Here is a 22,770-nt window from a genome sequence, read left to right as displayed (position 1 = left end):
TTAGTTTCACTTTTAGTCCCCATTGGAAAGAGTTTACCAGAAGGTATTTTAATGTGTTTTGGTAGCACTGAACACACGACTGGATAAATGAGACTCGGATTATACTGCACAAGTTGTGTGAGTTTGCTGATGAACATTTTGATTCGTTTTTGCTGTTGTTAAACATTGTCCCCAATGACTCCAATTCATCAACAGGACTGCTTTAAAACAAAACCCTGCCATGTGCATTAGTGTATGGAACGATTCATTCCTTCATGCATTTGTCGCAGTACATTCATCAAAATAGGGGAAGAATCTTGGATTAGTGGTTTTCTACCAAATTAATGTGTGGATGATAAACAACACTGCAAGTGCTGCAAGTCTCTTGAGCATCCTCCGCCACCTGAGGCACTGTAAGTGTGGCTATGAGCCAAAAAGTCCCAGGTCATCTCTTGAAAGCATCTTTGAGGAGGCTACTGTACCCTGAAGAACATGAAAGTAGATGCAGTTTGAAGTTCTCTTCTCTTTCTTTCTCACATTTTTTCTCAAATTCAAATGGTCTTTGGTGATCATGCAAGTAAGCATCCTACAGTATTTGCAAGACAGATTGTACAATAATTGTGTAATCTTTCTCCATGTCTATACGCCCCCTAGGGGTGTGGTTTTGGGGGGAAAAAGTGGGACTTATTCCCCAAGGCCCAGTGGGAGTTAGGCCCACAAAAAGTTAGGTTTTCTTTGCATTTTTATAAATAATAAGTGCCATAACTAAACTAAAATTGACTGAATAAATTAGTGGAAATACTTAATTTTGCGCAAAGAAATCGTAAAAACTCTGTGAGGCCCTTTAAAGGCGCAAATTGGTTTGTTTTTTTAAGAGCAACTTGAGAACATAATAAAATAATAAAACACTTTAAAATGTGCAATATCAATCATTGTATATCAAATAATATAAGATAATTTTAAATATGGGTCAACATAAATTAATGGTTATTTACTAAAAAAGAATCCTAAAAGATGAAGTTTGTCTCATTTGTTTGTGTTTTCAAAAACAAAACAAAACAACATATAATATGAAAAGCAGCTGGCACCAGGTACTTTCATGTTATTTAATCTGGCCCCCCACTCACAAGAGTTTGTGTTTACTTAATTTTGTAAAGTTAAGTAAACTTGATTGATTTAATTAAACTTGTAATTTTTAAGCTGCAACAACTGCACAAAATTAAGTAAATATGACTACATTTTGAGTAAACTTAACTCTTTGAAACCTGGATCAGCATAATTTTTATTGTGCTTTGTTAAGATGCCTTTCACAAATTGGTTTGATTTATTTCAATAACACAGGGAAAATGCCATGAGCATGTTGATAAGAAATGACCCACAAATTAAAAAAACAAAACAGTAACATGTATCAAGAAATTTAATTAAAAGAAAATTAAAAAAAGGGAGGATTATGAGAAAATATTAAAAAAGAAATAGGGGAAGATTTCCCCAAAGCTATTATTATAGTAATTTTATTATTAGAATTATATTACAGAAAAATTTAACAAAATATATAAAAGGAATAAATATATTTAGCAGTTTTTGTGATTTTTTTCCCCCTTTATTTTATTTTTTAATCTTTTTGTGTGTGCATATTTTCATGTAATTTTCTTGTAACTTTTTTTTTCTCTCAATTTTGTGCTCATTTTTGGGACAAGTCTTGAGAAGTTGCTCCTTGCCTTCTCCCCATGTATCTAAAAGAAATCAAAACAATTTGCACAGGTTTCAGAGGGCTAACAATTAGATAGTAAATGCGCACAAAAAAAGATTTATAGCTAAATGTACTTAAATTTTTCGAGGCAATATGTTACCTAGCTTTTTTTTAAAGTGAAATCAACTTGTCAGATTTTACAGTGCTGTTAAACGGGGAAATTGGTGCTAACTGGTATAAAGACTTTTGATGAGTTCATAAATTTCTCTGTAATGCAAAGGTGCTTTGTGTTTCATATTTTGACCCAGTTGAGGAACTTTTAAGCGGCGGATTGTTTAATTCAATTCTCTGAATCTGTCTCTCCCTACTGCACCTCTGATCTCTATCTCTCTCTGTATTTCTCTCTCTCTCTCTCCCCCCTCTCTCTCTCTCTCTCTCTCTCTCTCTCTCTCTCTCTCTCTCTCTCTCTCTCTCTGTGTGTCTTTCGCTCTCTCCTCCGGAGCTTATCTCGGTGCGCATCGTCAGCATCAGTTTGAAGTCAAATCTGACAGCCGCTGCCTTGCCCGGTTCCCTTTTTTCCGCCTCTCTCCCTCTTCGGTGGTCATCCCGGCTCGTTTCAGAGGTATAGTCCCGGATTAGTGGGCTAAACGTGTGTAATTATTGATGTACTTTTTTGGGGTGGGTGGGTGGATAGGTGGGAGGAGGAGGGGAGTTGACCTCGATTGCCGCGCGGGATGTGAGTCTATAGGCTGGCGTGCTTTCTCACCCCCCACCACCCACCCCCCCTCTCAATGTCTCACCTTTTTTTCCCTGTTTGCAGTTGAGTCGGGACTGTGGGAGCGCGTCTGATCGCTGGCTTCAACTTGGGGTGAAGAAAGACACGGGAAACTCCTCGGGATTCTCCGTACACCGAGCTCTGATCCGGATATTCTGGTGAGCACACTTTCGCTTCAAAAAAAATGTTTGTTTTTGAATCCCTTTCCGCAAACATTTCAAAGTGCTCCGCGTGATTTGTAGTGCTGGGCGAGTCAAAACGACCCGGGCACTTTTTGTCATGTTTTTTTTTTTTTTTTTTAATTTTTGAATTCTCACCGTAAAACGCTTAAAGATTCATGAATTGTTTGCTCGTGCCAGGAAAAAAAAGACAGCGTGCCGGCGCGTTCGCTTCAGTTGTTTGTACCCCGTGGCTGCGAAGTTAGCGCTATATTATGCATGGGAATTAAAGCATTTGTGGCAATTATCAGTCAGTATTCTTATCACGGAGGGTGAAAGGAGTAAAATCCAGCCGGCCGGGGTGAGGGTGAGGGTGAGGGAGTGGAGGTGGGGGGGAGAGATTAGGTGAGTGTGAGAAGAAAGAAACATTTGAGGGATCCCTCAGGGAAGCTTCTTTTATGAGAGGGGTTTTTATTACTCTTTTATTTCTTCTACAATGATGACATTGTGTGATATTGTTCTACTTGATATGCTATTATTGTCAGAGCCATTTCTCCCCATCATATACATAGTGACATCCTCCAGTGCTGCTGGCTGGGCTGTAGGCACAACTCTATGGGGCCATTTGCTGCTTTTATTGTCCTGTTTATCAATTAAGCTTGTCTATAATGGAGATATCACACTTCCTCCAACATAAAACATTACTCTCCCACACACCATCCGTTAGCATCTCACCTCCCACATAGCCACACTTGCTGTCCACAGCCGATTATCTGGTTATGTGCCACCATTTGCACTAATAGAGAGTCCCTACTTAATGTAATGACAACTCGATCTGTCAGCCCCATGCACAACATGAGGGGCCGCTTAAAGGCTCATAAGCGGTGTCATCAAGGGCTAGATTGAGGGGCCGTAAAGACACACAGGGCATGACAAAGTGCTGGTGGAGGTTGTCGGAGCAGTTTTGCTGATGTGTTTTATTGTCCATGTACAGTTTTGGGGGCCTTCATTGTGAAACATGTACCCAGGAGTGTGTGTGTGTGTGTGGCTGTTTGTGTGTCAGCTTTGCTCAGTCATGTGTATGCAAGGAAAGAATAAGTGAGCAAAAAGAAAAGAGGGACAGAAAGAGGGAGGGAGAGAGAGGGAGAGATTATGCTAACTCAAAGTATTGGAGGAAGAGGAAAACCCATGTAAGCAGTTTTTCTTTTAGCTTATATATTTATATATTTAGCTGTCAGGGCCTTCACTGATACACAGTAGGTTCTTCTGGCTTTGACATGCTTGTCACCAGCGCAAGATTTATATGAAAGAGGGCCACTGCTTATTTTGGCTTAGCTACAAGGCTGCAAGACAAACAAGGGGAGGCTAAGAGGATTGGCCAAACAAGACCACCGACTTAATGAGGGCGGCTTATAACTCAGGTACTACGAGAGGGAAAATTTGCTGGACAACAGTTTAGGGCCAGCTGTGATGTGCTGTATCTCCGCTCAGTTTCTGCAGTGGCCCAAAAAACTTTAGGCGAGAGCTCGGGACAAGGGAGTCGGTTTCTTTTCCACTGTAGGGGGTGACACCTGTGAAAATTTCCGCATTAAACATTGAATTTCCTGCTTTCTGATGCATTTCAGGCACCGATTATTTCCTTTTTCTTTCATCAAGTATTGGTTTAATATAATTAACATCAACATCGTATTGAAGGACACTTATTCAATTGAGTGAGTGTCGCATGCCACCCCTGCTCAATTTACCTCCTCTTCTGATGGGTTGTGGTCTTGGCTTCACAAGCATGTTTCACTAGAGATTTTGACCCTCATTTCAGACATGACCAATCCTCCGCCAGAAAGTTTTGAGCATCAAACACTGAATTTTCTGCATTCTGGTGATTTTTATTCACCAATTTATGGCTTTTCTGCATCAATTCATGATGTAAATATAATTAATTTAGTAAAAATAAAAATGTCATCCTCCTCCTGCCACTTTCATGTTTATTGGGAAGTGACAAATTCACATGTCCTAAGTATTGAGGGGGATGTGTCCCCCCATGTCTCCCCCTGAAGTCTACATCTATGGCGCAGGAACAAAATGATGCGCTGTCAGTAAATGTGGTGAGTTGTGAAGATGTAGATAGATAGATAGATAGATAGATAGATAGATAGATAGACTTATTTTTCCACTTTAATGGAAATTTGTCTTTGGATTCGCTCAAACCATTCAAAACATATACACCATTAAAAAGACACAAATTTAGAAGATACAATTGTGCAAGCAGGAGCAATAAATTATATAAATAATGATGTAATGTATCAGACACAACATATTTCTGTGGGTGAATGTTTGTCTGTGCCATCCCCACTCAATTTATGTGTTTCGGTCTGGGCTTCACACAGATGTTTTAGTATCGGAGTTTAGCCCCTTATCGTAGATGTGACCAGTCCCCCACCAAAAAATTTTAAAATAAAAAAATCCTGCATTGTGGTAGTGTTTATGCATCACTGTGTGCCTGTTCTGCACCAAATTATGTTGTAAATGTTATTACTTTGTCAAACAAAATTGTAATGTTCGTGTTTTTGTTGGGGATGACAAGATCACGTGTTCTAAATATTTAGGGGGACGTATACCCCCCCTGAAATCACCTATGGCGCAGGAAGAAATGATGCACTACCAGTGAGTGGTGTGAGCTGTGGATATTTTATCACAAGAATTTATCTCAGGTTTTTAGCTAAATTTAAGGTCAAAGTCAAGTATTAATGGATCATTGAAAACATTGAGATTATGGCCCTCATGGTAGACATGCGCAGTCCTCTGCTGGATAATTTTGAGCATCAAACACTGAATTTCCTGCATTCTGGTGAATTTTTATGCATCAGTTTGTGCCTTTTTTTCAGTTAAGGCTGCAAATAACTTTAATTGTGTAAAAACATAAGTTCTTTACATGTTTTTGTTGGGGAGTGACAAATTCACATGTTCTATAATGAGGGGTACGTGCCCCCTGTGTCCCCCCAAAAAATACGCCTATGAAGCAGGAAGAAATGACATGCTGCCAGTGTGTTGATATTTGATTGTCCGAATTAATCTAATTTTTTAGTTAAATTTAAGGGTGAAAGTCGTAACAAATCATAGTAACGTATCAAAGGAAACTTGTCATGTAAAAGTTTGATTTAAACACCAAATCTCCCGTGTTATGGTGAATATTTTGCACCAATTTAGCCTTTTCTGCCTCAATTAATGTGGCAAATGTCATTAATTTAGTCAGAATAAAAGCTATTTTCATATTTTTTTAAATGAAAAAGAACAAATTCACATATTCTAAATATTGAGGGGGCACTTATCCCTCAATCCCCCTCCTGAAATCTACACCCATGGCACGAGAAAAAATGATGCGCTGCCAGTGAGTGTGGTGAGCTGTGTGTATTTAGCAATCCAAATTTATCCCATGTTTCAGTGGGCAAGAATACCTTTTCATATTGGCTGCAGTTGAATGGAGCAAACTTCCAGTATCTCTGAAACTGATTGAAGCAGAGAAAAAAATGAAAAGGCTTTGAAGAAATGGCCAGAAAATAGTCCTTCAGAAGAGGGACCTTGCACAAACATTTTTTTCCTTTTATGTTTGTTTTCTTTCTTTATGTTATTAAATGGATATTGTATTTGCGCCTTTTGGTCTTGCCAGACATGACATCTTGCCCCCCTGTGATGTGTGAAATTCAACCGCAGATAGATGTGATAACTATCTTCAGGTGGAGCAGTTTTCTGCGTATTTTATGATTGTCAGATATATCCATCTTCTAGCTGCATTTATGGTATCAAAGGGAACTTAAATCATTCGGTGAGCGTCCTGTACCATCCCTGCTCCATTGCTCTCTTCAGATGGGTTTCCACATGGGATTCATGTTTCAGATTTCATATACATGGCCAGGCAATCATGCAACGAACCAATCATTTAGCCCCGCCGACCCCCATCACTTTTTTGTCAGGTGAAAATGAGATGATGTATTCTCAGATGAGACACGACGTCGCTTATAGCAGTCATGATGATGATGATGATGATGACAGTGTTGCTTTTTCTCTCCATTGTACCGATCATGTGATTATCACTGATACTGCTAATAAAGTAGCTGCATGCATTACATCATGGTGATAATTGTGTTTACAGAGCTGCAGTGGGGAGCAGGGCGCTACATCTCTCCACCAGAATAAGATCAAAAGCACTTAATTTCCCAGAATGCTCTTCAACTCTAAGAGCTGTGCGACTTTTTTTTTTATTGGAACGGAGGCAAACACCAGGGTTAAGGGGCCTCTTGCACAGAGCCGACAAGTTGAGTGTCTTTTTGACAGCATGAAAGAATGGATGTACTTGTATTCGGTGTTGTTGTTAAGATGGTGGGCTGGCAGCATCATCACAGTCTTAAGAACATGACAGTCCGTGCAAAATGGTAGCGGCGTACAAAGCCAATCCTGATATTTCCATGTGACAGATTGTGTGTGTGTGTGTGTGTGTGTGTGTGTGTGTTCATTTTTTTTTTTCTCCTTTCCTCCGGTTGTTGTTTGTTCCCTCAGACTCACTAAATCGCACATAACAGGCACATGTACTTACACACGTTATCTAATTTTTAACATGACAAACAAAACACGCAAAAGATACCCCAACAACACCCCAAACACGTTGATGGCGGCCCGTGGTCACACTTGCCTACACACTTAGGTAAAAACCTTATTGTGTGGTGGACGTATCCGCCCATCCTGTCATGCCGTTACGCGGCCTTGGGCTTAAAAATATCTGAGCGCAGACGCACATGCCCACAGACACACGCCGTTTCAGCAGGGACAGCCCTAGTGTGCTGGCACCAAACCAAAGAGCTGGTGATAACGAGGTTGAAGTTAGTTAGGATTTTAGCTGCGCCTCAACCTCCTAACACCCTTTCTAAATCTGATTCATCCCAAAATGAGATGTTTTTCCAAGAGAGGGAGATGAAAACATTCTCTCTCCCTCTCTTTCTCTCTCCCTCCCTTCTTCCCTTGCCAAATACAGTTGAGCTCACCCTCCTCACTCCCTCTCTCTATTACTCTCATACTCTCACACACTATCTGTTTCACACCCCGTTCCTCCCTCCCGTTCTCTCACATCTCTCTCTTCTCTCCTCCCCTGGCACCTCGATGTGTTTCTCTTTAATTGAGATGCATTTCAATGTGGTGCAAATTAGCTTTCTACAGCTCCAATCTAAACTTGCAACCTGCGTGTGTGTGTGTGTGTACGTGTGCACATGCATGTATGTGCATGCACGCGTAATCTATATGTGTGTGTGTGAAAAAGAATTCCCACAGTTGAAAGTGAAGGTGCTACCTTCCTTTTTGTCGACTCCAACGCATCTTGCGATGCCTTCTCTCTCCCACAAACTTACATTTTTAGTACAGCATTAATAGCGTTCACCGCGTTGGACTCCTTTAGTTTGTGCCTCTTGGCTGGAGGAATTTATATATGAACCCCCCCCCACTGTCTTCGGATTTGAATTCAGATCTATGCCTCTATGAGATGACAGTGCATGGCAGCTCATTAGGGAGAGGGGCTGGAAATCAGGAGGGTCAGGGGTGGGGGTTTATAAAGACATGTTTCAGTTATGCAATGCTTGTCTTTCTCAGCTGATCTGATGCGGTGCTGTTTTGCTGAAGGGAAATGCTCGCTGGTGATATTCTGTACACTTTGCAAGGGCGAGGGCAGAAGTTCAGGGGTGCATAAGTATTAAAAAAATCACTTTTTTTTTTGTAACAAGCAAAGAATAGAGAATAGTGGTTTCTGACCCGGGGGGGGTAAATCCAAGGGGTTGCGAGATGATTAGCAAGATAGAAAACACAAAACATTCCTAATACACAACTACAGTTTACTCTTTCTGACCTTTCTCATTTTTTTGCTTTTTTACTGTGAAATAGTGGATTTTTAAGTTTTCTGACCTCTTAAAAAGTAATTTAAGGAAACAGTCTGTGATAATATTTCTTTGGTTTAGCTTCCCACTTGTGTAACCTGTCTGTAAGGGGAAGTAGCTTCATGCCAAAAAGAAAGGCAACCACAAGTAATGTACTTCAATATAAATTTAGGGAACTTTTACTTTACTTGATTATTTTGATGTCATGCCTACTTTGGAGGAAAATATTGTACTTTTTACTCCACTACAATCATTTGATATTGTAAATTGCTTTACAAATAAAGATGTTTGCACACAAACTATATATATATGTACAAGTGCAGCTGAAATAATTAGTTTAGATTAATTTGATTCAATTTGTTTTATGGAAAATCATTTTTATCAGTTTATGTTACATTACAGTTGTGCAGTTTTTCCAGTATTTAATTATTTTGATTTATTACATGTGTTGAAAATTTTCTGCATAAGTAGTTTTGCTTTTGATACTTAAATACATTTTCCTAATTGTTCTTACATGCTTGTACTTAAAGGGATAGTTCAGAGTTTTTTAAGTGGGGATATATGGGGTAGTTATCCATAGTCAGTATATTACACGCAGTAGACACCAGTTGGCATGCACCCCAGTCTGGAGAAGCAGGCTTGAGTCTGACTCAAAGCTAAGCAATGTACAGCTGCGAATGGGGGCCAGCAACAAAAAGTATTATGTCTACCTAAAAAAAGTCCCATCAACAGCGATAAGTGTGCTCTATATTGAGAGTATTTTCACTGATTTATCTTCCCACCAGACAGCCTATTCCAACAGGCATCTGTGCTCTCATCAAAGCCACCAAACTCCACTGACAAAAACAGTCATTTTTGCTCATTGAACACAGGAGCTGCTGGTCTACTGCTGCTTCCATCAGTAAGTTTGTTTGTGTTATTGTGTGATTTTAGTGAATCCGAACTAACCCTTTTAAACCCCAAAGTCCCTTAATTTTGCAAACAATATACACAGCTGAGGTGGTATAACCAACAGCTTATTTTTTTAGTTGGAAATCACTGACATTAAGGCAAAGCAGTGAAAATATTCTAAATGTAGTGTACACTTAAATAGGAGTGAAGATATTTTTAGTTTGGGACTTTTTTTAGGTTGTGTAAATATGTTTTGTTGCTGCCCCCCATCCACAGCACTAGGTTGGTAAGCTTCCATGCCAGACTCCAGTCTGCTTCTCCAAACTGGGGATGTGCTGAATGACATCTGCTGTATTAAATACTGTCTAGTACCCCATACAGCCCAATTTAGAAAATATGAACTATCCCTTTAAGTAACATTTTCAATGCAGGACTTTTACTAGTGACAAAGTATATTTACAGTGCTGTATTAGTACTTCTACTTAGGGAAAGGATCAGAATACTTCTCCGACACAGACTGTAACCATTGTCTGTGAAAAAAAGTTCAGAAGAGATGGAGTTACATTTGAAAATGTGAAATGATCTCACCTCTGTGGAAGATGCAGACACTTTTTTAAACAAAAACAAGCTTCATCTCACAGATGCATACATCTTGAAGTGTCTTGAAGCAGGTTTTACCAGCTGGTTTTTGGTTTATGCATGAATGCACATGTGAACATGGCATGACACACTTTGTGCCACTCTGTCTTTGTCTGCGTATGCATGTGCACATACGTGCATGTGTGCATGTGAGAGAGTGGAGGAGTCGTTAGGGAGAGTGATGCTGACAGTGGGGTGACCTTGGGGCTCCCAGTCTTCCTCCTGTCGATGAAGGGGATGACTTAGTGCCTCCCTCCTCACCCATGATGGCTCATTTATTATCATTAGGCACACAGTCAAAAGATGCTGCTCAGGCCCTCAAAACAGAGTGGTACGTCTGCCGGTGTGTGCGCTTGTCTCTCCTCTGCGTGTGTGTGTGTATATCACCGAGAGTGAGAGACAACAGGACAGGGACAGAAAAGGAAGTCTTATCTCTTGCGATAAGTGCTGCACGTCTGAGCATATGTGTCTGTCAGCCTGCGTTTGTCACAGGTGCGGGTGCCTTTTGTATGAGCTTCTGAACGCGTGTTTATCCATATCTTGACGGCAGACGCATTGCCTGTCAGTCCACATCTGCCTTTGAGACGCAGCGCTCTGCCTGCTGCTTACCATGCAACATAAATAACAGCCCGCGCCATAACCCTAACCTTACGTCACCTTAGCCAGCCAGTGAGCAACAGCGGTGGTATATGGGTACATCAGGCCGGCCTCTGTGCTATCGTTTCTCAGCGTGATGGATGGAGACTTCTGCAGGCCAGTCAATACCCAATCTGAGCCCCACTGTCCTGATTTAAGATACAGCAGCACCCAGGTGACACACTCAGAGGCACGCCACTTTAATCACTCTGAGCATCAACTCTACACTGCCAAGATTGGTGTGTGGGTGGGTTTGTGTGTGTGTGTGTGCGTTTGTGTGTGTGTGTTTGTATTAGTATCTCACTCAGTCAAGCACTGCTGTAATCACACAGCGATCGGCAAGTGCCCGCACTTCTGACAGAGTTAACATTTCTTTAGAATTTAAGGGGAGGAACATAAATAATGTCCACAGGGGAGGATTTATGCTGTGTGCAGCCTGAACGGTAACAGAAGACATACATAAAGAGTTATCTGCGAGGAGATGAAATTTGTATGAAGCCCTGCGTAAACTGAAAGTCCTCATCCAGTTACCCTGTCTCCTGCTAAACATGTTTGTATACTTCTAATTGCTCTGCCATGTGGAGGAAATGTAATTCTGTCTGGATTAGATTCAGTGTTGTTTCCAATCCATGAGAGTAGAGAGAGGGAGAGGGAGGAGGCCGAGGTGGTGATTGGGCATACAGGACTTGAGTGGGATTTTTGTCTTGTGTCCCACATGTTATGTTTAGGCCACCAGGCCACTTGGTAAAAGTGTGGGAAAGATTGTAGTATTGGATATTGAAAAAATCAATGCATTCTGTCTCAAATTAGCTTCAAGTTAGGGTTATTTTTTCAGCATTAAACCAAAACCATTGTCTTTTCCTTATCTTAACCAGCTGCCTGAACTAACAATCAAAACTAATACTTAAGCCCTATTTGAACGGGAATAGTGTTAACTGGGGACCTCTAGTAATTTTTAGTGATGGCAGATGTTGTCTGTGATTTTAAAGGGAGAGTTCAGATTTTTTGAAGTGGTGTTGTAATAGGTGCTTATCCATAGTCAAGTGTATTACAGACAGTAGATGGCAGTCAGCAAGTTCCTAGTTTTGAGAAGCAGGTTGGTGTACGTCCATGGAAGCCCGCCAGTGTACTGCTGTGGATGGGGGCCAGTAGCAAAATGCGTTTTAGCCACCTCAATAAAGGACTTCCCAACAAAAAACCACTATCAGTCTGAGTGGACGCTATACTGAGAATATTTTCACCGCTTTACCTTAATGTCAGACAGCCTGTTCCTTCAGGATTACAGTTTCAACCACAGAACTTCCATATCCCTGCACTTAAGCAAAACTGTGCAGCACACTGTATTATGCCACAGCTGTTTGGGTCAGAATTTGAGCGGTTTTTGGAGGTGACATCAAATACAAGTAATAAAAAACAAAAAAGAGTGTTAATGACAGCAACTACAAAATGCCATTCACTGCTGACACTAGGAGATATAAACCAGTTTATACAGAACTTATTTAGATTGAGACTGAATGAGCTGAAACGGAAAGATGTGTAGAAATATGGAAGTGCGATGGTTGAGAAAATGTATTGCCAAAGGACACACTGTTTGACAACAAGGTAAAGCAGTGAAAACACTTTTAATATAGCAGACGCTTAGATTAATATTGATTGTTTTAGGTGGCCTTTTTTAAGTGGCTAAAATATGTTTTTGCTGCTGGCCCCCATCCACAGCAATACATTGCTTCCATTGCATGTCGGTATTCCTGTTTGTTTCTCCAAACCTAGAGTGCCCTGACTGCCATGTACTGAAGGTAATAGACTGACTACATGGATAAGTACCTAATTTAACCCCACATCAAAAAAATCTGAACTCTCCCTTTAACCAGTCGCCCAAAAAAACCCTTAAAAAGCGTTACTAAGCGCTATTTGCTTGGATCTAGTACTACTTGAAGAACTCCAATAATTTGACATTAGTCCCATGTGGCATCTCGATGATTTGGTGTCTTTTTTTTTGCAAGGTTTTTTCCGTTCTTTGCACCTTTTTTTGACAGTATTTTGGGTGCAAATTTAATAGTCACATCCCAGCATGGTGACCACAGTGCAATTAAAGTGAGTGCCTCTTTGCGCATCCGGTGTGTCTGTTTTTCTTAGCAGCCATTGCCGTTGTCCTTCAGGACATGGATGTTTCACAGAATCTTGACATCATGTCCGAGCAATGATGACAGTACATGAGCGGGCGGACTCTAAATCACATGAGGTCCCCTTGTGATGCTGGCACCATGTGAATAGGGCTTTATTTGTATCTGAATGTAATTTCTTTGTGGCATTCAGATGTCCACATCTATTGTTCAAACGTCAAATTCACATTAATTGTGCTTCACGCAAGGACGGGAAGGTGTGAATGGGAAGCTCGAAGGTGGGCAACTCAAATTCAGCGTCGTCGATGTGTACAGTCTACCCGCTGTTTCCGTTTATGAGCGCCTCATGCGGGAGCAAACGCTTCAGTACGTGCGGTAATCAAGGGAAGATTGTGTTTGTATGAGTGAGCGGCTGGATATCGCTACTTTATCAGAGAGTAATCTGTTTGCACTGCTTCAAATTGTTCCCTCTTGACATGTCATCATTCACATACATGTGCAACACATACTTACAGAGACACACTCGCGCAGACACAAACTCGCGTACACACACGCGCACACACACACATACACACACACTCACACACACACACACACACACACACACACACACACACACACACACACAGCCCCTCCCCTCCAGCCCCTCCACTTTGGCTGTTAGTCTAATTTATGAGGTGCCGTTAATTTGGCCTAAACGCTCGTTGCGAGACCTCCCTCCTCTCTCATCCCTTCATCCCTGCATCCCTCCTTCTCATCCTCCTTCTCATCAGTCACTCGGCAGAGTAAATCAGAGGGGTGGTATTGCACAGCAGGCAATACACAGACTGGACACCTTGACTAATATACCGCTGTCCTTCTCCCTCCCTCGCTCTCTCCCTGTCTATCTCGCTCTCCCCGTCCCGCCCTCTCTCCATCTCTCCTGCCCGCTGTCTAAATCAAATTTGGCTCCTCTCCTCTCCTCTCATCTGTTCCGCCTTTAGTTTGGCTCTTTCCTCATTACTACCTACACTTCTTTCACCTCTCCCGTGCTTGTTTCCTGTGCACTTTTCTCTCCACTTTTCTCCATTTTTTTCCCTCCCCTTTCCACCCACTGTCTCCTCTGTCCTCCTCCACTCCTCTCCTTCGCTCCCTTACCTTGCCTCCTCCTCCCCTGTTCTCATGTTAGGTGTAAATTTAGAACAGAAGGCATGAGGGGATGCTGTGTGTGTTTGTGTGTGTGTGAGAAAGAGAAACTCTACATGAAAGCTTCTCCGAGTCCCCGTACAGCGCTCAGATGGGGCTGATTAAAAACCTAAAGCCTTGGTTTTCATCCACATTTAGGATTCACATCAAATCACGTGCACTCGCATACACACACACTCACGTGCACGCAAACACAACTTCCCCCCCTCATTATCTTCCTCTTATTTTTCTCTTTTGCTCCCAACTTCTCTCGTCCCTGGCTGTCTCTCAAACGCAAGCAGTATAGTGACCGGCTGATTCTTCCCGATACAGTGGAACAGAAAGAGCATCAGGCGCCCGAGACTCCCTCATCGCTTTACGCCACATTGTTCTCTCTAATTCTGCACACGACATACACTCGGGAATAACCCGCCACTGTATGCACTGCTCTGGACTGCCCCGCACACCTATACATCACTGTCCATCTCTCGTCCTCGCTCTCTTGTCTCATGCCATCTCTTCTCCATCCATCACCCCCCCCCCCCCCGATTCTAAATGGTTCTTGGTTTCATGTCTATTTATTTTTCTTCTTTTCCTTCTTATTTCTCATTTTTCACAGCGACTCTTTCTCTCTTCGTCCTCTCTCGTCTTCAAATTCCCACAGCACAAAGGGCTAAGCTCCCTCTCAATAAATGTAACAACATCTAGCCTCCTGTTCGCTTCCATACCACCCCCCCACCCCTTCCTCCCTCCCTCCCTCACCATCTCTACCCCCCCACCCCCACTTCTCCCTCTCTCAGCGGGCTTCCTCCTAGTGCACACTTACAGTCACAAGATAAAGCATGCTATACCCCTGCCTTATCCCTCTTTGTATTATTTAAAGCCAGCATGGTTATCATTAGGCGAGAACACCTTAAAACACTGCCTCATTCTATATAAAGATCAGACTGTCTTCAGAGCAGATTTTCCACTTAATTAGAATAGAACAGAACCAGCCAGAAATGGGATGATGCCAATTTTAGAGTATATACATACATGAGTTCATATTCTTTTTGCATTACATAAACATTTTGACTTCCTAACTTCTTTACTGTTAAGTTAACAAGGACAATGCAAAGTACATTTATTGCAGCAGATTTAGCTTAAAGCTCATTTTCATGTGTGATCCCAGGGGGAGTGCCTCCAGCAATGTGCAGATTGATGCTGTAACAGACATTGTAGAAAATTAAATGAATTTGCCTCGAAACAGACACAATAGTACATCATTAACCACATTGAAAACAGACTACAAAAGTGCCCAACTAACTAACATGAGTAATCTAAAGCGTACTTAAAATCTGAAATAATTGAGAATTTCCCTAAAACACTTTTATTTAAACGCAGCATAGTGCAATGGCTTCAAGTCTGACATCTATTTCTACACAAAAGTGTAATAAAAAACATAGTGTCTAAATGGTGAAAAATTCCACATTCAGGCTGTGCTAAATGAAAAAAAACAACATAAAAAAACCAAAACTGAGGACCAAAATTTAACCCTTTGAAACCCTGATTTAAACCTTGAGCAAATTGGTTTAATTTCTTTCAAGAACATGGGAAAAAAGGCATAGAGAAAGTTGGCAGGGCATTAGTAGATTTAGATTTTTTTTTTAAAGCTAGGGGAAAATGTCCATTCAGCTATATTTATAATTATCATAATTATGTATAGAAAATATTTTACAGAAATATCATTATTTCTAAAGCATTTTTTCAGGTTTTTGTTTTCTTTTTGCTATTTTTTAGGTAATTTTCTTGGCTTTTTAACTTTCCTTTTTTGAGAACGTCATCTTGGGCTTTGAGAAACATGGATTGACATGTTTCACTATTTTCCTACATTTTATGGACCAAAAAGTTATTCGATTAATCAAGAAAAAAACTGATTCATTGCCTCAATAGTACTAAATTGATAAATATAAAAAGAGTAAATGAAAAATAAAATAAATTATTAAAAAATCAGCAAAAACTGAGTCGAATAAAATAAAATAAAAATTAGATTAAGTTAAATGAAATAGAATTTAAAAATAAAATAAAATAAAACTGAATTGTAGTTTTGGAGGCTGTTTGCGTTTCGCTTGGAGCTCTTTACTTGTGTGATATACATTGCGCACTCGTTCACACACACCACTCACACCACACACTCGCGAAATTTAATTCACCAACAAATACATTCAGGTCATGTTCTTTGGGATCAGCAGCATAAATCAGGACTTACCAGCTTCTGACAATACTGGCAGGCTGCTGAAACTGAGCAGAATGAAGAATTATTATCATATAAAAAGATTTTTTTTTCTTTCTTGATTTTTGGGATTGCTGGACTCATTCATTATTTCCCAAGTGGCTAGCATTCAACTCTGATCATAAACGTGGTAATATATGGATTTACACATGTGAAAAGCACATCCTTTAATTCACTACTCCCCACCCGCCCACCCTCCACCTCAACACTCTCGACTTAAATAATAATCAAATTCAATGACGGACATGGCGCTCGCAAATCAAGTCTGAATCGGGCGCATTTTCTTGTGTGAATCCATTATGTGGCTGTATCCCTGTGAGATCTCTGGGAGGCAGGCCAAGTGTCTCCGGCTGAGCCATCTCCATTCGCTGTGTGTCTGTTCAGTCAGCCACACACAAGACAGATAGAACCACCAGTCTGCTCACCCCTCCAGTCGCACCAATGTAATCAGACCTCAGCAGCCATAAACCACCGGCTATGGACACTCTGCCCGGCCCGCTGTCACACACACACACACACACACACACACACACACACACACACACACACACACACACACACACACACACACACACACACACACGGAAACACAATCCCAAGCACACAGATACAGACAAATGGATGCAAGTGTCGACTCGTGCACAGGGATGGATTTGTGTGCGTGAGCTGCAAACACACAGATATGACAGATAGTGTGCTTGCACTGCCACATACATATCTGTGCACGCTGACATATATGCACACACACGGATCTTAAAGTGAGACGTCGAGTGCTGGTCCTCTATAAGTTGAAGCTTTTTGTCCCACTCTGCTTGGGCAGGGAGTATGTCTTATGTCCCACGGGGGATCTTTATCATGTTGCTCATTCTGCCACTATTATGTGAGTGTGCATGTGTGTGCGTGTGCATGTGCTTGGATGAAGCGCCGTCTCCTGCGCGTGTGAGTTATGTGAAAGCTTGTGTCTTTATCTCCCTCCCCTCACTGTCTCTTCCCTTCCATCACTCTTTTAGCACCTCCATCAGTGTCTGTTTCACCCCTCGCCACCGCCTGCGTCTCGGGCCATTTTGTGTCTGTTTGTCTTTTTGTTATCTTGTATCTTTTGTTCTCCTTCCTCTGACAAACTAACACTCCCCCCTTCCCCCGTCTACCCCCCATCTTTCTTCACTCCCTCTCTCTCCAGTTTTGCGGTGTGAACGATGGTGGATGACTGTGCTTTAGGAGATTTACTGCTGGATCCTGTCTCCGTCAGGTGTCGAGACGAAAGGAAAGCGATGAAAGGGGGGAGAGAGAGAGGGAGAGAGAGGGAGAGAGAGAGAGGGAGAGAGAGGGAGAGGGAGATGAGGAGAAGCAGATGGAAGATAGAGCACTGCACTGGGAGAAGGAGAGAGGGGAAGGGGAATGGAATCAGAGGATGAGGGTAAAGAAAGGGATGAGAAAAAAGATTATGCAGGTGGAACGTAGAATGAGATGGAGTACGAAAAATGTGAACTGCGTATAGAATAGAGAGGCCACACTATGTTTTTTAAAACAGCCTCTGAATGTAGTTTTGCAGACTCGCTCTACACTCAGATATAGTCTCCTTTCTCTCCTACTTTTTCTCCCCGAAAAATAAACACACCACAGACACAAACAAATGAATTCATGCTGTCAGTTTCCTGGTAAAACTCGCACCCATGCTGACCACGAACCAATTTGTGCTCCTCGGCAAATGCGAAAGATTTGCTGATCTCTCGTTTAAAAACTCGATTTGAGACGGTTAAGCGCTGTGGGCCTTGTGAGGGGTTAAAGTTGGGGCTGAGGGGTCACTGTGAATGTGTTTAACCCACTAAAAGACCATTCACACTCTTTAATGCCTCCCAAGAGGAAACACACACATATATCTTCAAAGAGCAGGCCGACTGCGTTAGCTGCAGAACGTATATGCACATTCCTCAAACACACATTACTCTGACTGTGCTCATGACGACTGTGCATTTATTGCTGTTTTTCTGTTATTCTGACATTATAAGTCGCTACCATATAATCAGCAGTGGCAAGGTGAACTGGATTCTTAGGGCTTGGGCCTATTTGATCAATTAACCCTAACGGAGCCAAATCAGAGTAAACTGAATTACCCGTTTCTCACTCGTATGTTATTTTCTACAGTGATTCACTTCCACCAGCTTACAGTAATGTATATTAAAGGGACAGTTCGCCCCAAAAAACATACATATTTTAACTCTTGCCTATAGCCAGGGCTGGAAATCAGCACCAGCCACCAGCCAAATGCTGGTAAAATATGCAAGTGGCTGCTAGATTTGCTGAACTTACCAGCCAAAAAAAGCAATGGTCATCTATTAAGTGGCTGTTAGATTTTGGAATCCACCAGCCACAGTCCCAGCTAGCAATTTTTGGTTTTAAAACATTCTAAGAATGGTACAATGCAATATGGTTTTAATATAGATATATATTTTTTTAAATGTTTTTAGTAAAGTTTTCCTTTAGTTCCCAGAACAATCTCCTTAGTTTGGGAAACATTCTCTGTAAATATCAAAAAATGTTAAAAATGTGTTGTTCTTTATATATATATATATATTGTATATCCTGTTACATTTTCATAAAAAATGGTCTGTAATCTTAGTCCTTAATAACATGTTCTGTATGTTGCTTTGAAAAAAGTTCTACCTTTGTTCTCATGTAACATTGTGGGAATGTTTTAAAAAAGAGCATTCTGTGATCAGTCTGAGTTTTTCAGAAGTATTTTTTTTGGCACCACACGCCGAGTGCCATTTAGTCCCATTACAGCAGAAAGAAGGTAGACATATCTACAACCCATATCTCCAACACTTGGCAACTCACACTAAAACAATTAAGACTAGTAAATTAAACTACAGCTAAGAGGGAAAAAAAATATTTTTGATTTTGGGGTGAGCTGTCCCTTTAAATGATTGTTGACTTAGTTAACTCATCTAGATTATTAAATCTAGACATAATATCGTGGGCAATGGGAAATGTGCAGCTGTATGTGTTCATCCACCCTACAGAGGATGATTACATGATCAACCTAACTAAAATAGTTCCAAAAACACTCTGTGGCTTCAGCACACTGAATCAGTAACATCTAAACATGCAGTTTGGTCATAAACAAATTCCACATTATTTAAATGAAACACAATGTTATCCCGCTCCGAGACGTTTCTTGTTCATATTTAAGTCCATAAATATATATTAGCCGTGTTATCAAGAAATTGCTCATAAAGCGCAACTGCTCCACATCCTGTAAGGCCAAAAATAGCCCTGCATCAAAACAGCACAAGGGGCTGCATGGTGTGGGCGTGAGGCTACAGGTACTGGTGAGGAGATGAGATACCAACCAGGAAGTCCAGATTAAAGCCTTATCATACAGCGCAGCAGTTTATAGTCCTTTGAGGAAGGATTTTACATCTCTGCAAAGTTATCATGTCAGCAATTATTTGCTCCTCCGTCTAGACGCTCCTGAGGTAAACATTAGGGCTAGCACGTTGCTACATAGTACAAGGATAGAGATTTACAGACCGTACAACAAAACACTGTGCATTAACCACAGCACTGAGTCATTGATCTATAGGAAACATGCAGATGAGCGTGTGCAGTACGGTGGAAACCTCTCACATCTGTCGGGGTGAAACTGATCAGTATAAGCAGATGATTATTATAACTTGATTTTTTTCTTTTACTTTATTTCTTATGCAGATTGCCATCAAATAGACATTTGTGTATTTATTACATGAAGATAAAGCAATGAAAAGGACAGCTTAACTATTAACTGGATTTTATTGACTATTTTATCAAGGGCACACTCAACGTGGTGCTATGTGGCCACTGGTGCTTTCCCTGTGTGCATTTGTTTTCTGTCTCCATACCTGGCAGCCATGATTGTTTGTCAGTGTAGAGTAGAGTACAAACAGTAGCCTGAGGAACGTTAAGTTTCACTGCTGGATCCTATTGGCTCGTGTTTCAGCTAGGGCTGGGGCGACTTGTTGATGTAATCAATGTAATCGATTATGTCAATATGTCGATTGACAAAACGTGCGTTGACGCGTCGCACCGTCAAACACAGCGCCCCTCATGAGATCGAGATCAGCGCGGAGCATGTTGTTCTTGTTTCGCCGCTTAGAGCGCGCACACTTCGCGTCTGAACTGCGTGTCAGCTGCAGCACAACTAGAGAAACGGTGGCTCGCTGTTTTTTTACGCGACGCTCGCGTTTGTTGACTCTGTACTACTTTATACCATAGTTTTATGTCTCTCTCTGTCACAGAGATGAGGAAATACAAATATGTTTGTTTTCCCTTTACTTCCTTGCTTCCCTTTCCAAACAAAAGCTATCTGCCAGTTGCTGATACAATGCATTTTATTTTGAAATAATTACAGGATGGGGTTGTCAGCTGTGCAGGAGCTTGTATAACTTCATAAATGAGTGGAATATGTGCTTATAAATATGAAAATACAGCACTCATATCAGCAGGCAGCGATATGCCTTAAGGCCCAGTTAAGGCTGGTCTAGTCTGATGCAGAAAGAATGTACTAGTTATAATTACTTCTCTTAGAGAAAAGTTATAGTGTTATTCAAATTGCACTAATTTTACTGTAAGATGTATTGTTGGACTGCTAGATTTGTTACTGTAACAAAGAGTAACTTTTGTTAAGTGACTTGAATTTTGCATTGTTTTATTTATTTTGCTGTGGGATTGATCTTTTACTTGAGTGGAAAAAGCTCTTGCATTAATTTTATTTTGGAGAGATTTTATAACAGACTGTAAAACACAGATTACTAGTTAAGACTATTTTTTGTTGAGGAATAATGCCCTGCAGTTTTAAAATGTTTTTTTCTGTAAATTAGTTGTTACATTAATTGAGTAATAAAAAAATAATAGTTAGATCAATTTTAAAAATTATCGATAGATTAACTGAGTAATCAAAAAATTAATCGATAGATTAATCGATAAAATAAAATCGTTAGGTGCAGCCCTAGTTTCAGCCCAGTCATTAGATGAAAACATTGGAATTGTATGTTTCTGCAAACTATGTCTATGTTGCATTTGCATCATATCAATGTTTCTGCAGACCACTGAAGACCACTTTTTGAGACTAACAAAACTGGTTGTGACTTCCTTTTTTTTGTAGCCAACTGTCACTCTTTTTTTCAGCAGCTTATTAAATAACAGTTGATGTTTTGTAGCGACCGTCACCGTTTTTCCAGAGGCTTTTTACTGATGTTTTGTAGCAACCTGTGACTGTTTTCCAGCTGTGTTTGAGGTTCCAAAACCTACAAAATAATGGTCTGTGGTGACCCTACACTTTTTTCAGTGAGTTTCTATGCACCAAACATAGATGTTTAGTAGCGACTTGTCACTTTTCTTCCAATGGCTTTTTGGAAACCAGACGTGGATGTCTTTTTTAGCAATCTGTCACTATTTTTCCAATAGCTTTTTAGGCACCAAATGTGTATATTTTGTATCGAACCGTTATAATTTTTCTTTCTTTTTTTTGGCATCTAATGTGGATACCCATAACTTTTTTTCCAAAACACTTTATTTACCAAATGCAGATGTTTTTTGGTGACATGTCATGTCATGTTTGTCGAGCAGCTTTTAAGGCACCAAACATGGATATTTGGTAGCAAACCATTACTGTTTGTCCAGCAGCTTTTTAGCAACCTGTTGCTTGTTTTTTAACAAGAAATTGCTGCTTTTCCTGCTGGGACAATAGCTGTTTTCACTGCTGCTTTTCTATAAATTACTATAACTAGATCATTTAAACTGCATATTTACAGGAATACTACTGTCCGAAGCTTTTTGATCCATATGAGCGGCTGATCACTGTAACTGTGATCACTCTAAGTGCCCTCCACAGTATTAAATGGGATCCCACCAGAATGAATTCATTGTCAGGCTTGTACACTCTGTGACTGGTGGTCAGGTTCACACTATGTTAGTCTGTCATTGACAGCGATGCTGGCAGCAGTGTCGGCACAATCTGGACACCTCATGTCATTAAAACATGGCTCATCTTCAGAAAGCTCTCACTCACAATGAACAATTTGTTTTCCCAGACAGAGCATGAGAAAGTTTAATAATTAAGGCATAATTGAGATTTCAGGTAACCATGTGCAATGCAGAATTGATACCAAAACTGTGCGTATCAGTGTTCAGATTTCAGATTTATTGGAGGACTTTGGTCTAGCCACTCAGAGAGTTATGATGGTGGAGTTATCCATTATTTAGACTTTGAACTCAGGCACTTTTGTCTTTTTTTTTTTGTCCCCAATGAAAACAGTTGTGCTTTGAATCAGTCAATATTTGACCCCAAAGTTTTTGGTCGGCCCGCAGTTAGTTTTACTCTCATTTAATTAATATTTACCCATTCCAAATTACTTTCTTTTTTCTTTTTCTTTTTTTTTTTTTTGCAGTTTAAACAATCTTACATTCAAATATTTTTGTTTTGTTTTGCGTGTAATAAAACTTTTGTGATTACTTGACCAAATGTTTGTGCTTAAATATTCTTAAAAAATG

At 40.6% G+C, this 22,770-nt stretch overlaps 1 protein-coding gene across 1 annotated transcript in view; it reads left to right on the top strand.

Annotated features, from left to right (window-relative positions):
- The first annotated feature begins 2,578 nt into the window (after window positions 1-2,578).
- Window positions 2,579-22,770, top strand: part of ptprdb (protein tyrosine phosphatase receptor type Db) — a 217,868-nt gene continuing 197,676 nt past the window's right edge. Inside the window, exon 1 of the mRNA XM_042485070.1 lies at window positions 2,579-2,602. The gene's annotated coding sequence lies outside the window, so the exon portion shown is untranslated. The remainder of the gene's footprint in view (window positions 2,603-22,770) is intronic.

Source organism: Plectropomus leopardus, chromosome 4, assembly GCF_008729295.1.
Source record: "Plectropomus leopardus isolate mb chromosome 4, YSFRI_Pleo_2.0, whole genome shotgun sequence".
Lineage (NCBI taxonomy): Eukaryota > Metazoa > Chordata > Actinopteri > Perciformes > Serranidae > Plectropomus > Plectropomus leopardus.
This window is presented reverse-complemented; position numbering and strand designations above follow the sequence as displayed.